Here is a 12,801-nt window from a genome sequence, read left to right as displayed (position 1 = left end):
ACGTACCGTATACGGAGGTAATTTATTGTATGTATCGTAAGTACCTGTGTAAGTACTGTTTGTTCGTTGTTTAATTGCAATAAATATACTTTCATTGTGCTTAAAACCCACAATTTGGAGACGCACCCGACGTGGTATTGAACACGCATTAATTCCTTCTGACTAACTAATATTCTAAAATAATTATTATTAACCTATTGTTTTGAATTACATCTATTTGTAACCTACGCTTTTGTACCTATTTTTAGTCTCATTTACCGTGTGCTATTCTTAAAATCGTTATGTCGAAGAATAACTTTTCCGTTTTGTTTTCCAAGGTTTCAAGCAAATTTAAAGCTTGCAACGACAAAACTTCAACGCGTATAGCTGCCATGCTATGTAATATAAGGCAAGGTAATGTTTTTCCGAAACCTAAGGGAATTAAATCGAACTTTTCCATTTCTAAGCTACGTCATACGAAAATAGGCTCTTTTTCTAAACCTATTTCTCCTTTCTCTAAAAAGAAATTTACAGAAAATGATGTTCTAATGCCATCGGTTACAGTTGTTCCACCGATTGCACTGCCATTCTCGTCTACTGATTCAGTTTTGCAACCTGCAGCTGCTCCTTCAGCTGAGAAGCAGATGGACAACGACTTACCGCATTCAACTTTCGAAGCCGCTCCATCGTCGTTTTGCAACACGGCAAAACCTTTAAATGTTCCGTTAAAATCTTTTCAGCCTATAGCAGTTACGTCCAACAGCAAACTTTCAACTGCAGAAGCGACGCCTCGTCAACAAAGCGAGTTTACTGCATCTACGACGTTCAAAACATCTATGACGACATGCTATTTGAAGCCAGACTCTATTCGAAAGGAACTTTTAACCTATCTTTTTCAACTTTCTCTTTACCTAATCTTATCAGACAGGAATTCTTGTCGATCGATTGATGATTTTAAGTATCTCGATGACTGGTATCGTCCGCCTGACCTAACAGCTTGCAAGCAAATCTTGCGGATCTGTTGCGAAGGAAGCAGCACTTTCCTACGACGTTTACACCTGATGATAACATAGTAAGCTTTCATAACTTTACTTTACCTCATCGATCTACGGCCTCTTACTATTCTAACCTTCGACTTTCCTAAACTATGGTTTCCCCTTATTTCTCAGCCTCTTGCTAGTTTTTTATGATAGACGCTTAGTTAACATTTTTTGGGTAATTTTAGCGCCTATGGCTTAAGGTTATCGATAACGCAGGGATGGGCCTTGCATAATCAAATTGAATTTCACTAATACGCTCACGTAGGATGGCAGCTATAGTTTATTCGTAATGTTTTTCGCGCTATGCATTGTCAGTTATTGATACATGCCTTGTTTACCTTTTAACGCACCACGCCTGTTTGTCTCTCTAAGCCGCCGCCATTGTAAGTATGTTGTTGCTAAATTATGCGCACGTTTTAATGTTGTCATATCGGTCGATCAGTGCAGATTTAAAACCGCCTTTGAGCTAAAACTAAATTTACGGCATAGCTGTTCAGTCATTTGCAAAATTACGTCTCTTTTTGTTAAGTTAAAGGTGAAACCTTACGTAAGAGAATATTCTTCTCTCGTAAACTAATCTTTAAGCCTATGAACAGATTTATTTATCTCTCACACTTCACAGAAGTTGCGCCTTCTGAAGTGCCATTTCCGTTTGCAGCTAACCTGCAGTCTGGTCCTATATGGTTTACGGTGTTTGATCAGAGATATCACACCTAAAATAACCTGACCGTTTTGTTTGAATTCCGGGCATAGTTCCCGATGTTTTCAAGGCCACGTGATGCCTTTTTACCTTACTGACGGTTGAGGTACCGTCGCATGTCCATTTGAGTTACAGGCTTGCATAGTGTAACTTTTTAGTTTAACCTTTACGCCAAGGTTAAAATGTCTGTCATTTGGGAATTACTTTTAAAATGGACAAGGCGTTAATTTTGTTTTCGAGTTTCAGAGTTTAGCACCTTTAACTTCCTTGATTTGGTATTCTAGAACGATAGATTCTAGGCATTTGACTGACGGTTTTTGTCTTTCTACATTAAAATTACGATTTTTACGGCTCTATTTCTGCATTGTAGGCTACTTTTTCGTGCATTCGCATGTTGTTAATCGCCGGTGTAAGTATTTTTACACAGATCGTTCAGAAACAAAGTACCAGCTCGATTACGGAGGGATTCTCGAACACTATAAAGAGCAGTTCAGTTTCAGCTCTTTGACCACCAACGCGCTTTGTACGAAGCGAGCTTTTCATCGCCGGACAACAGTCATCTACGCCTTGACGGTCCGCCACCGTTCCTGACTTGTGCTACAAGGAGCCGGCCGACAAGGAGGACACCTTTATCCAATGAACAATGTTTGACATGCAGGAGGAACACCACGAAGATGAAGTTTCTCCAGACCTCTTGTCTTAAAGGCAGGGAGAGTGAATTGTAGCGAATTCCTTGGAACTCTGTGACCCCGTCAACTCTTGAAACAGCCTGCCGGCTGAATCGCTCATGCTGTCACTCTAATTTCCCGTCGCGTTGTTTATAATTTGTTCGTCGAATGGCCGATTCCCTAAGTCGTGTTATGTGTCGCGTTTTCTAACGAATTAGTAATTACTCACATCTGTCCGATGTAGGCTATATAAGAAATGTTGTAAATCGTTAATTGAGCAGTTCCACTGTTCACTTAGCTGGAGTCAGATCGCTACGTACCGTACACGGAGGTAATTTATTGTATGTATCGTAAGTACCTGTGTAAGTACTGTTTGTTCGTTGTTTAATTGCAATAAATATCCTTTCATTGTGCTTAAAACCCACACATGGACGATTTGAGATTTCAGAAAGCAACAAAATAAATATCAATCGATATATTTTACCACCTGAGCAATTTTTTCCCGAACCGTAACCGAACCGGAAAATAATTGTGTTTCGTAGCGCGGCCATGTTTGTGAATGTCACAAATTTAATTATTGTAGCCCTTTGAAGCATAACTAATGTGTTAGGCCGCGGGAACTGCCGTCCTGGTCGGCTACCCGTCGCCACGGTTTCCCCTCAGGAATAGGACATTGTGTGAATTTCGCAGCCTCGGTTTTCTCGGCGCTGCGTGATATCTTTGTGTCGATTTCGTTTGCTATTGCGTGGTGTCGTTTTGATATGATTCGTCGGGTGGATACCGAGAGAATCGGACGCATTTGAGCACGGTTTGCAATCTCGTTGGTTAGAGACAAGCTGTAGCCTTATGCGAGCACTTGGTGTGCATGGTTAGTTGCCTTATACTGATTGTCGTTCTGTCCAATAAACGTCTTGCTCGAGAAAGTAAAGTCATTCCTATCCTTAGCAGCTACTTTGGGGATTGTGTCCCGATCTAGTCAGCGACAATTGGGGGCTCGTCCGGGATTTTAAACAAGGTTTGACTTAGAGACCTCTTCAAGACGTGGTAGAAATGGACAAGATAATCGAGGCAGGAAAGAGCATGGGACTCACAGGTGATGACCTGGTGAAGTTCGTGCAGCAGGCCGCAGAACGCGAAGAACGTCGCTTGGATCGCGAAGCAGCGGCCGAAGAAAGGCGGGCCAGAGAAAAGGCAGCCGCCGAAGAATGGCGGACCAAAGAAGCTGAGAAAGACCGCAGAGAAGCTCGGAGAGAAAACGAGTTTCGGTTAGAAATGAATCGGTTGGAAGTTGAAATAGCTCAACTTCAGCATCGGAGCCCAGTCCTATTAAAGGTGGTCGAATTCAAGAAAAAAGAAAATAGGCCGGAAACTTCCGATGATAGTCAAGAAAAGACTACGAAACAAAAGTGGGGAGATCGACAAGTCAAAGTGGACAAGCAAGCAGAAGCGTTTGAAGAGGTGTCTACCACAGGGATATGTGACACAAGGATGCGATACACAGACGCTTTGCATCCGTCGCTTGTCGCGAAAAATGTGATGAACAACAAAGAAATTACCGCGCTGAGCAAGGACAACTCGGGAAGCTTGGCTGACGAGAAAGTGACCGAGAAGAGTTCTACTGAGGAAGGTCAGTTGTATAACGAGGCATTGGAAACGTCAAACGCAAGTTGTTCTGACGACGCTCAGTTGTGCATCAAGCTTTCGAAAACGGAAAACGAAAGGTGTTATAAAGAGGCTCAGTTGTACAGCGAGGCTTCGGAAGCGGAAAACGAAAGGCGTTGTGATGACGCCCAGTTGTACAGCGAGGCTTTAGAAGCGACAAACGAACGATGGGTTGAAGACGTTCAGTTGGGCTTCGAATCATTAGAAGCAGCCGATAATTCGAAGGTATAGGAGTGCGTGGAAGCGGATGATGTTCGAAAGGCAGGAATCGGGTCACACTTTGCACCTCTTACTCAGAGGATGACGTGGAGCTGGAGTTCTTGTGCATTGCGGATGGTCTACGGGCGTTTTCGAAGGTGTTTCAGGTTGAAAGAAAGGTCATTACGCCGAACAACTTCAACAGGATGTTTGACATGTCACCGGTTGCGCAATATGTGCGGCCCTCACCGGACAGAGACAAAATTGAGTGGCGCGCGTTAAAACGGGTCATGGCGATGACCCGAGTTGTTTAAAATTAAACGACTGTAAATGTGCATGCGACGTTTTCTCGTCTGTTGTTTTTTATTTCGTGATCTTTACAATTTGTGCTTTGAAGTGTATGTATCATGAGACAGCTTTAAAGAGAGGTAAATTTCGTCTCTCGTATGCGAATTTGCTAGTATGTTTGTCTTGATTTTGCTGTTTTTTTTTAGTTTTGTGTCTGGCTAAAATGTAAACATAGCAAAGTCGTCTTAAGTTGGGGATTGTGTCCCGATCTAGTCTGCGACAATTGGGGGTCTCGTTGGTTAGAGACAAGCTGTAGCCTTATGCGAGCACTTGGTGTGCATGGTTAGTTGCCGAATACTGATTGTCGTTCTGTCCAATAAACGTCTTGCTCGAGAAAGTAAAGTCATTCCTATCCTTAGCAGCTACTTTGGGGATTGTGTCCCGATCTAGTCTGCGACAGTGGAACTAGGTGGGACTGTAGCCCTAGAAATGGGGTTGTGACCCCCTTGGGTCGTAGTTATACAGCAATTTGTAATTCGCGCATGTCGTCACTCTTGTCCTTGGGAATTCCCCACGTGGCTGAGTTTTCTTTCCCTTGATAAATCATCGCCCGCAGCAAACGGCGCTACCGTTTTTTTTTCAATGCGACTTTTTAAATATAATGGTTGAACCCAGTTACCGGAGTTTATTAATTTACATTTGAAAGACCGAGTCTTAAATTTTTGTTTGCTTTTCCTTATGATAACAATTTGTTATTAGTTTACAAATAAATAAAAGTGACACTTTATAGGTGTTTCTAAATCCCTGAAACTGACGCAAAATTATTGTAAAAAACATTCTTGCATTTTTAATAATTATCAATCGATGGCGCTCAAATTATCGGTAAATAAATGAATATTAATTAAACTTGATTACTTAACCTTGTCATTTATAGGATACGCAAAAATATAAGCTTTTTTATTTTTCTCTTTTTCATTTTTCATTTTTTTATTTTCATTATTTTTTTATAAATATAATTGGCGTATTACAACGGAAGCTAATTTAATCGCGCGAAGGGTTCCGACTGCGTGGCTGTTTGTTGGACCACGCTGCTTTCAAGCAAACATTTCACTGGACAACAATCCCCTGAGATACTGAGCCTTTCAATCTGTAAAGTCACACTTAAAACTTTAGGCTCAGATCTTAAGTTACTTGCATATAAATAAAACAGCCGGACATGCTATATGACAACTTTGGGTGACAAATAGACATTATAAGACAGATTTTGATAAGCAATCCTGGTTGTAAGTTCCACCGCAATATAGCATTCTCATGAAACAGACTTACTGACAAACTAGTACCTTTAAAAATATTCAACAATCCTCCAAAAGCTTGACGTTGATTTGTTTGGCAATACGTGAATGCGTAAATACTAAAACTAATGTGTTTCTGCAGCGCGACAGTGTTTGTGCAACTATGTTGGGCTGTATAACCGGTGAACGTAGGCTGTAACCCCTGAAACAGATCTGTAACCGCTGAACTGAATCCGTAACCCCTGAAACGGATATGTAACAACTTAGGATGTAACCCCTGAAATAGATCTGTAACCCCTGAAATTGTAACCCCTGAAATGGTAACCCCTGAAAGGAATCTGTAACCCCTGAAAAGGTATTTTAACCCCCTTGGGTTGTTGTTATTCAGCAATTTCCAATTCGCCCAAGCCCTCACTTTTGCCGTTGGGAATTCCCCACCTTGCTGCGTGTTCTTTCTATTGATAAAACGCCCGCCGAGTCTTACATTAATGTTTGCTTTCCACTGTGACAACAATTTGTTATAATAGTTTACGAAATAACCAATATTGGCGCCATCCATATAATTATGTTCCAACAGGTTTTCGTAGTTCGTTATCTTAACTGCAAATAAGATTATGAAAGTGGGGATTGTACAATAAAACGTAGCTTGATACCAGGCCTGTGAAGTCAGAGTCGGCAGTTTACTAAAAAATGATAAGTTGGTTAGATGTAATGTCAAATGTCGCTTTCGGTTGAATTAACGGAACTCTTTTCTTCTATATTTACTGCATGTGATATCACAGTTGAATAAACCCTATACGGACAACAAAATATATCTAGAAATATTACCAACGTTGTATCCTAAATGCTTTACCACTAAGGCGTAATATGTAAGTCAAGGAAAAACAAATCAAAGATCACTGTCTTATTTACTTAAAAACGACACAATTAATATTGATGATATCTCCATTTGACATAAAGCCAGTTCCGGTAAATCAGCAGCAAATGTTTTCTGTGCTTCAGTGAATTAACCGAAAGCCATCGCAGACTCACCGAGTCTGTTGATCAATGATGCAAGCAGGGCAGACTAGAAAAACAACTAGCCTGCAGTGAGGTTCGAACTCACGACCACCGGTCAAGCCGGGACCGTCGCTCTACCAATTGAGCTATGCAGGCTGAGAAGGGAACGAATCGAGAAACAACCATACGCCAATGCTTGCTCAATTTGTTAGTACAAGCAACCTCATTGAAGTGGATCCATAGTACCATATCATTTTTTCAATGAAACATTCACACATATGTGTGTTAATAGCTGAGATTTAGCCCTTCGAAGCTGCTTTCCTAGCGATCCTTGCGATCCTTGCGATCCTTGCGATCCTTGCGATCCTTGCGATCCTTGCGATCCTTGCGATCCTTGCGATCCTTGCGATCCTAGCGATCCTTGCGACCCTTGAAAAAACATTTTGTCAATTTAAACCAAATAAACGCATTTTTTTCTGATTCAGCTCGAGAATAACAAGTGTTTGTAAGATCATTGTGGTATGACTCCAGGTTATACGTAACTTTGCAACGTCATTCAAAAAAATAGTATCACTTCACTTCAGTAGGCGAGGTCTTCACAGGCACCATATTTTGCGGTAAAACATTTTATTTTGTAAGAAAGAAACAGCCTCTTTCTAAAAGCTAGTCGCACGCGGGACTCATATTCTCAGCGACAATGAAACGCGCAGCCTGGTGCAAGCCAATTTGTCGCTTCGCGAGCTGAACAAACAAGCGAATATGGACGAATCTTGTATTAGAAATATCGCTACCGCTAGATAGGGGTAGATAGCTAAATAATTAAAACAATGACGTCACGCTATTTTAGGTTTTTTCTTCCTCAATTAAAGGCCCCTAAGGGGTCAGACACCCAGTGTTTCCGGAAATCAGTTCGCAATGTGCCAAATTTTTTAAACGTAATGTTGCCCAAATAGACTCGCGGATGACCTTTTTTTGGCCTTCCCGTTTTTTAGTCTTTTAATATCCGCGGGTAGGTTGACCTGAAGCGACGTGACAGACCACAACACTGCTCAGCTTACTTGCCGTCAAACATAGCATCTTGTCCAATTTGTAAATCGCAAAAAGCTTACTGCCAAACGAAAAAAATGTAATTATCTCGCAACTAGTTCTGTTTTTTTAACTGTTAAATATAATCAGTAGTTATTTTTTAGTTTGCAACGGAGAGACGGAGCAAAATGCTCGGGAGAGCACAAGAGGCGTCGCAATATTTTAAGCCAAGTTTAGCGCAATTTAACCGCCTAATGTTGTAGCAAATATCGCGCGCATTGCAGCCATTTTAATAGTATGCAATTTCCACTTTAAAATGTAATTTCACTCCCACGTCATTTCTGTTTGTAATGACATAAATTCCGCTTCATCATTTAGTCGGGCCATGTAGGGCACAACAACACACAACATTTCTTTTTTACGTAGCCCCGACAAAATATTTGGAAACACCTTTGTCCACACGTAGCTCAAATAAACTGATTAAGGTACTTTTTTGACGTAGGCTACGTACGCAGCTTAAATAAAACTAACTTGGACACTTTTTTGGTCGTACGTAGCTCGAATAAAACTAATTTGGACACTTTTTCAAAACTTTAATGAAGTACAAATGGGGTACCTATGGTAGTATATTTAATAAATGCAGAACTAAAGCGCTAACAGCAAACATCACGAGTTCTTGTTAGATACACACCTTGTTGACTTACAGCTACCTTAAACATTTTTTTTAATTAAACTAATTCATAATCGCACCAACGACACAACGACACAACGACACAACGACACAACGACACAACGACACAACGACACAACGACACAACGACACAACGACACAACGACACAACGACACAACGACACAACGACACAACGACACAACGACAACAATGGATCTACTCGTGCATCAACTTGTGAATTTAGTCTAAACTTTACAAGCATCTAAAACTAACAACGTTCGAACTTGAACAGGTTGGATTGTGTTTGACTGAAGCACAATAACCCAGGGTTAATATTCAATTTCAATTTACGCTCCCACTCGGACGAGTGTTTTTCAATCAGCACTCGTCCAGACCAAAAAAACACCCACCCAGAATATCTGCACACCGTCTGCTAATTTTTGTTCTACCAATTGTTTTCTATGATTAAACCTGCGTTTCTATTGTGTTTATTGTATGAAACTCACAACTTTAGGTAGTGCTTGGCAGATTAACAATAATTAACCCCGTTGCACACCTTTCTATAACAATCACATCAACAGTATTCTTGTCAATTGCAGTTTTAAGATATTGTCCTATCTTATTGCGCCATATTATTTGTTTAAGCAACTTCTGTATTATTCTAACAGATTTTCTACCTGCTATATATGGTTGGCAGTCAGTCAGGAAACCGCCCACCTTAGCGTTCGATAAGAGCAAAACAGTTAATGCGGAAATACGCAATGCCAGCCTCATTATGGCCACTTTTTAACGAAGTACTGTTTGCTGAATGCGGAACTAAACGCTAACAGCTAATATTATGAGTTCTTGTTGTACACGCATCTTACTTCAATTACAACTTGTATCAATTTTTACGCTAAACCTTTCCATGTTTCAACTACTTCATAATATGAACAACACAACAACAGATCTACTCGCACATTAACTAACTTGTGAATTTAGTTTAAAAGCATCAAAACTCACAATGTTCCAACTTAAAGTTTGTAAATAAAGTTATTTGTTGTTTAAAGATAAATAGAAAATCTTTATTACGAATAAAATTTAGGAGCAGAACTGGCTTATTTTTAAACAAACTTCCAATATAAATAATAAGAATAAACAAACCGTATTCTAAAGCAAACTACCTTCGGTATATTTAAACCGAGTTTTCAGCAAATTGTAAATATTTATCCTGCCAATCTGCCATAGCTAAACGTGCGAAACTCAATTACCGTAAATTGAACATACATACAGGCGAGTTACAAAGTTTGTCTGCTACACAACAGTTTCTCATTTTATTCCCTACAGGGCCGAACAAAATATCCGAGCATCGAGCGAGAGACAAATATATAATATGACAAGTCGGAAGAAATATCGGCCTCCTCTTTGTCACTGTAAAGTTCCGTTCTTCTGTGCTTGGCTGCTACACAACAAATTAAAGTGCGCCTCTGTTAAGTTGAGTATCTGAACAAAACAGATACGTGATAGAATGGCGCATTGAATTTCCACCCGGAATACAAAGCACCTTTATGAACTTCGCCAACTCCTATCTACCAAGCCCAGTTATAACAAATAACGAATTAAAAGTCGGTATTATTTCATTAACCCATATGGTAATAGAGTTACTTCTATTTATAACTAAATTGAAAAATACTTGTGCATTTAAGTAACTTTTTAAATGACTTGACTTAAAGTTTGAGTGAAATTGCTTGACTTGGACATTATTAATTTAGTCAAGTGTCTTTTTAATAGTATTTCGTTTTATTTTGATATCATTGATTTGACTTGACTGTGACTTTTGTGTTTTTGTGTTTTTTTACAATTGATGGGTTATTTCTAATTTTATGTCTGATTTCTAACTATAGCTAATGTTAAAAAAATCTTGGGTGTTTAAATTGGAATACCTTAATTCGCAATGGAAAAGTGAAGTTGAACAAACAAATCAGCGTTAATTTATTCAAGCAAAGTTAGATTAAAGTTCATTGTGACCCTCTGTCCTTTTGACTTTATTTGTTCTTAGCGCCAGGAACCTTGCGATACAAACTTTCTTATTTAGTAAGCAAAATAAACAAAGAAAGTAAAGGCTCCCACCTTCGTTGATATGAGCCGAGCTCGTTAATGCGAAAATACGCAATACCAGCCTCATTATGGCCACTTTCCAACGAAGTAGGGTTGGCTGAATGCAGAACTAAAGCGCTAACAGCAAACATCACGAGTTCTTGTTAGATACACACCTTGTTGACTTACAGCTACCTTAAACATTTTTTTTAAGTAAACTAATTCATAATCGCACCAACAACACAACGACACAACGACACAACGACACAACGACACAACGACACAACGACACAACGACACAACGACACAACGACACAACGACACAACGACACAACAACACAACAATGGATCTACTCGTGCATCAACTTGTGAATTTAGTCTAAACTTTACAAGCATCTAAAACTAACAACGTTCGAACTTGAACAGGTTGGGTTGTGTTTGACTGAAGCACAATAACCCAGGGTTAATATTCAATTTCAATTTACGCTCCCACTCGGACGAGTGTTTTCCAATCAGCACTCGTCCAGACCAAAAAAATACCCACCCAAAATATCTGCACACCGTCTGTTAATTTTTGTTCTACCAACTGTTAACCTGCCTTTCTATTTTTTAGTGTTTATTGTATGAAACTTGTGATTGGCTGTTTAAGCCACGCGTTTGTTGGCGTAGTGCCACAATCACGCCTTATATAGTAGACTATGACAAACAATACTATTTTACAAATCTTCCAGCAGATAACGCAGTGTTGAAATAATGTCCTATCTTATTGCGCCAATATATTTGTTTAAGCAACTTCCGTATTATTCTAACAGATTTTCTACCTGCTATATATGGTTGGCAGTCAGTCAGTGGAATAAGGACTAACAATACGCCAACGGAACAGGAAACCGCCCACCTTAGCGTTCGATAAGAGCAAAACAGTTAATGCGGAAATGCGCAATGCCAGCCTCATTATGGCCACTGTTTAACGAAGTACAGGTTTGCTGAATGCGTAACTAAAACACTAACAGCTAACATTATGAGTTCTTGTTGTACACGCATCTTACTTCAATTACAACTTGTATCAATTTTTACGCTAAACCTTTCCATGTTTCAACTACTTCATAATATGAACAACACAACAACAGATCTACTCGCGCATTAACTAACTTGTGAATTTAGTTTAAAAGCATCGAAACTCACAACATTCCAACTTAAAGTTTGTAAATAAAGTTATTTGTTGTTTAAAGATAAACAGAAAATCTTTATTACGAATAAAATTTAGGAGCAGAACTGGCTTATTTTTAGACAAACTTCCAATATAAATAATAAGAATAAACAAAACGTATTCTAAAGCAAACTACCTTCGGTATATTTAAACCTAGTTTTTAGCGAATTATAAATATTTATCCTGCCAATCTGCCATAGCTAAACGTACGAAACTCAATTACCGTAAATTGAACATACATACAGGCGAGTTACAAAGTTTGTCTGCTACAGAGCAGTTCCTCATTTCATTCCCTGCAGGGCCGAACAAAATATCCGAGCATCGATATGACAAGTCCAGAAGAAATATCGGCCTCCTCTTTGTCGCTGTAAAGTTCCGTTCTTCTGTGCTTGCCCAGCTAACACACAACGTAATTTCGACGTTCGGATTTTTTTTTAAAACTAAGTAAATGTTGTGGGAATGTGTCCAAACGAACGTTAAGAAAATACGTCGAGGCCGTGTTATCAAAACGTAATGTAAAACGTAGCATTAACGTCAAAATTAACGTTAAGAAAAACCGCAATGCGACCAAATTTTAACGTCATTTGTAACGTACAAACAACGTTGATTACAGACGTCGATCTTAACATGTTTTACATCATTTTAGACGTCACTTCGAACGTTTGTTGAACGTTATTTTTTAACGTTGAGACGAACCACAATGAAACAAATTTACAACGTCATAGGTGACATGCAAATAACGTTTATTACTGACGTAAAATCTAACATTTTTAGACCGGTTCAGACGTCTTTTACACGTTTAATTAACGCTGTATATTTAACGTTCCGTAAAACTATAACGCAACCAGCTTAGAACGTCATACGTGACGTAGAATTCACGTTCATTTCTGACGTCACAATTAACTTGTTATAGACAAATTTTAACGTAACTTCAAACGTTTGATTAACGTTCTTTCGTAACGTTGAAACAAACCAAATGCCAATTATTTTAAAAC

The sequence above is a fragment of the Ascidiella aspersa genome, chromosome 8 (assembly GCF_963924565.1).
Source record: "Ascidiella aspersa chromosome 8, kaAscAspe10.2, whole genome shotgun sequence".
In the NCBI taxonomy this organism is placed as follows: Eukaryota; Metazoa; Chordata; class Ascidiacea; order Phlebobranchia; family Ascidiidae; genus Ascidiella; species Ascidiella aspersa.
Note: the sequence above shows the minus strand (reverse complement) of the source record.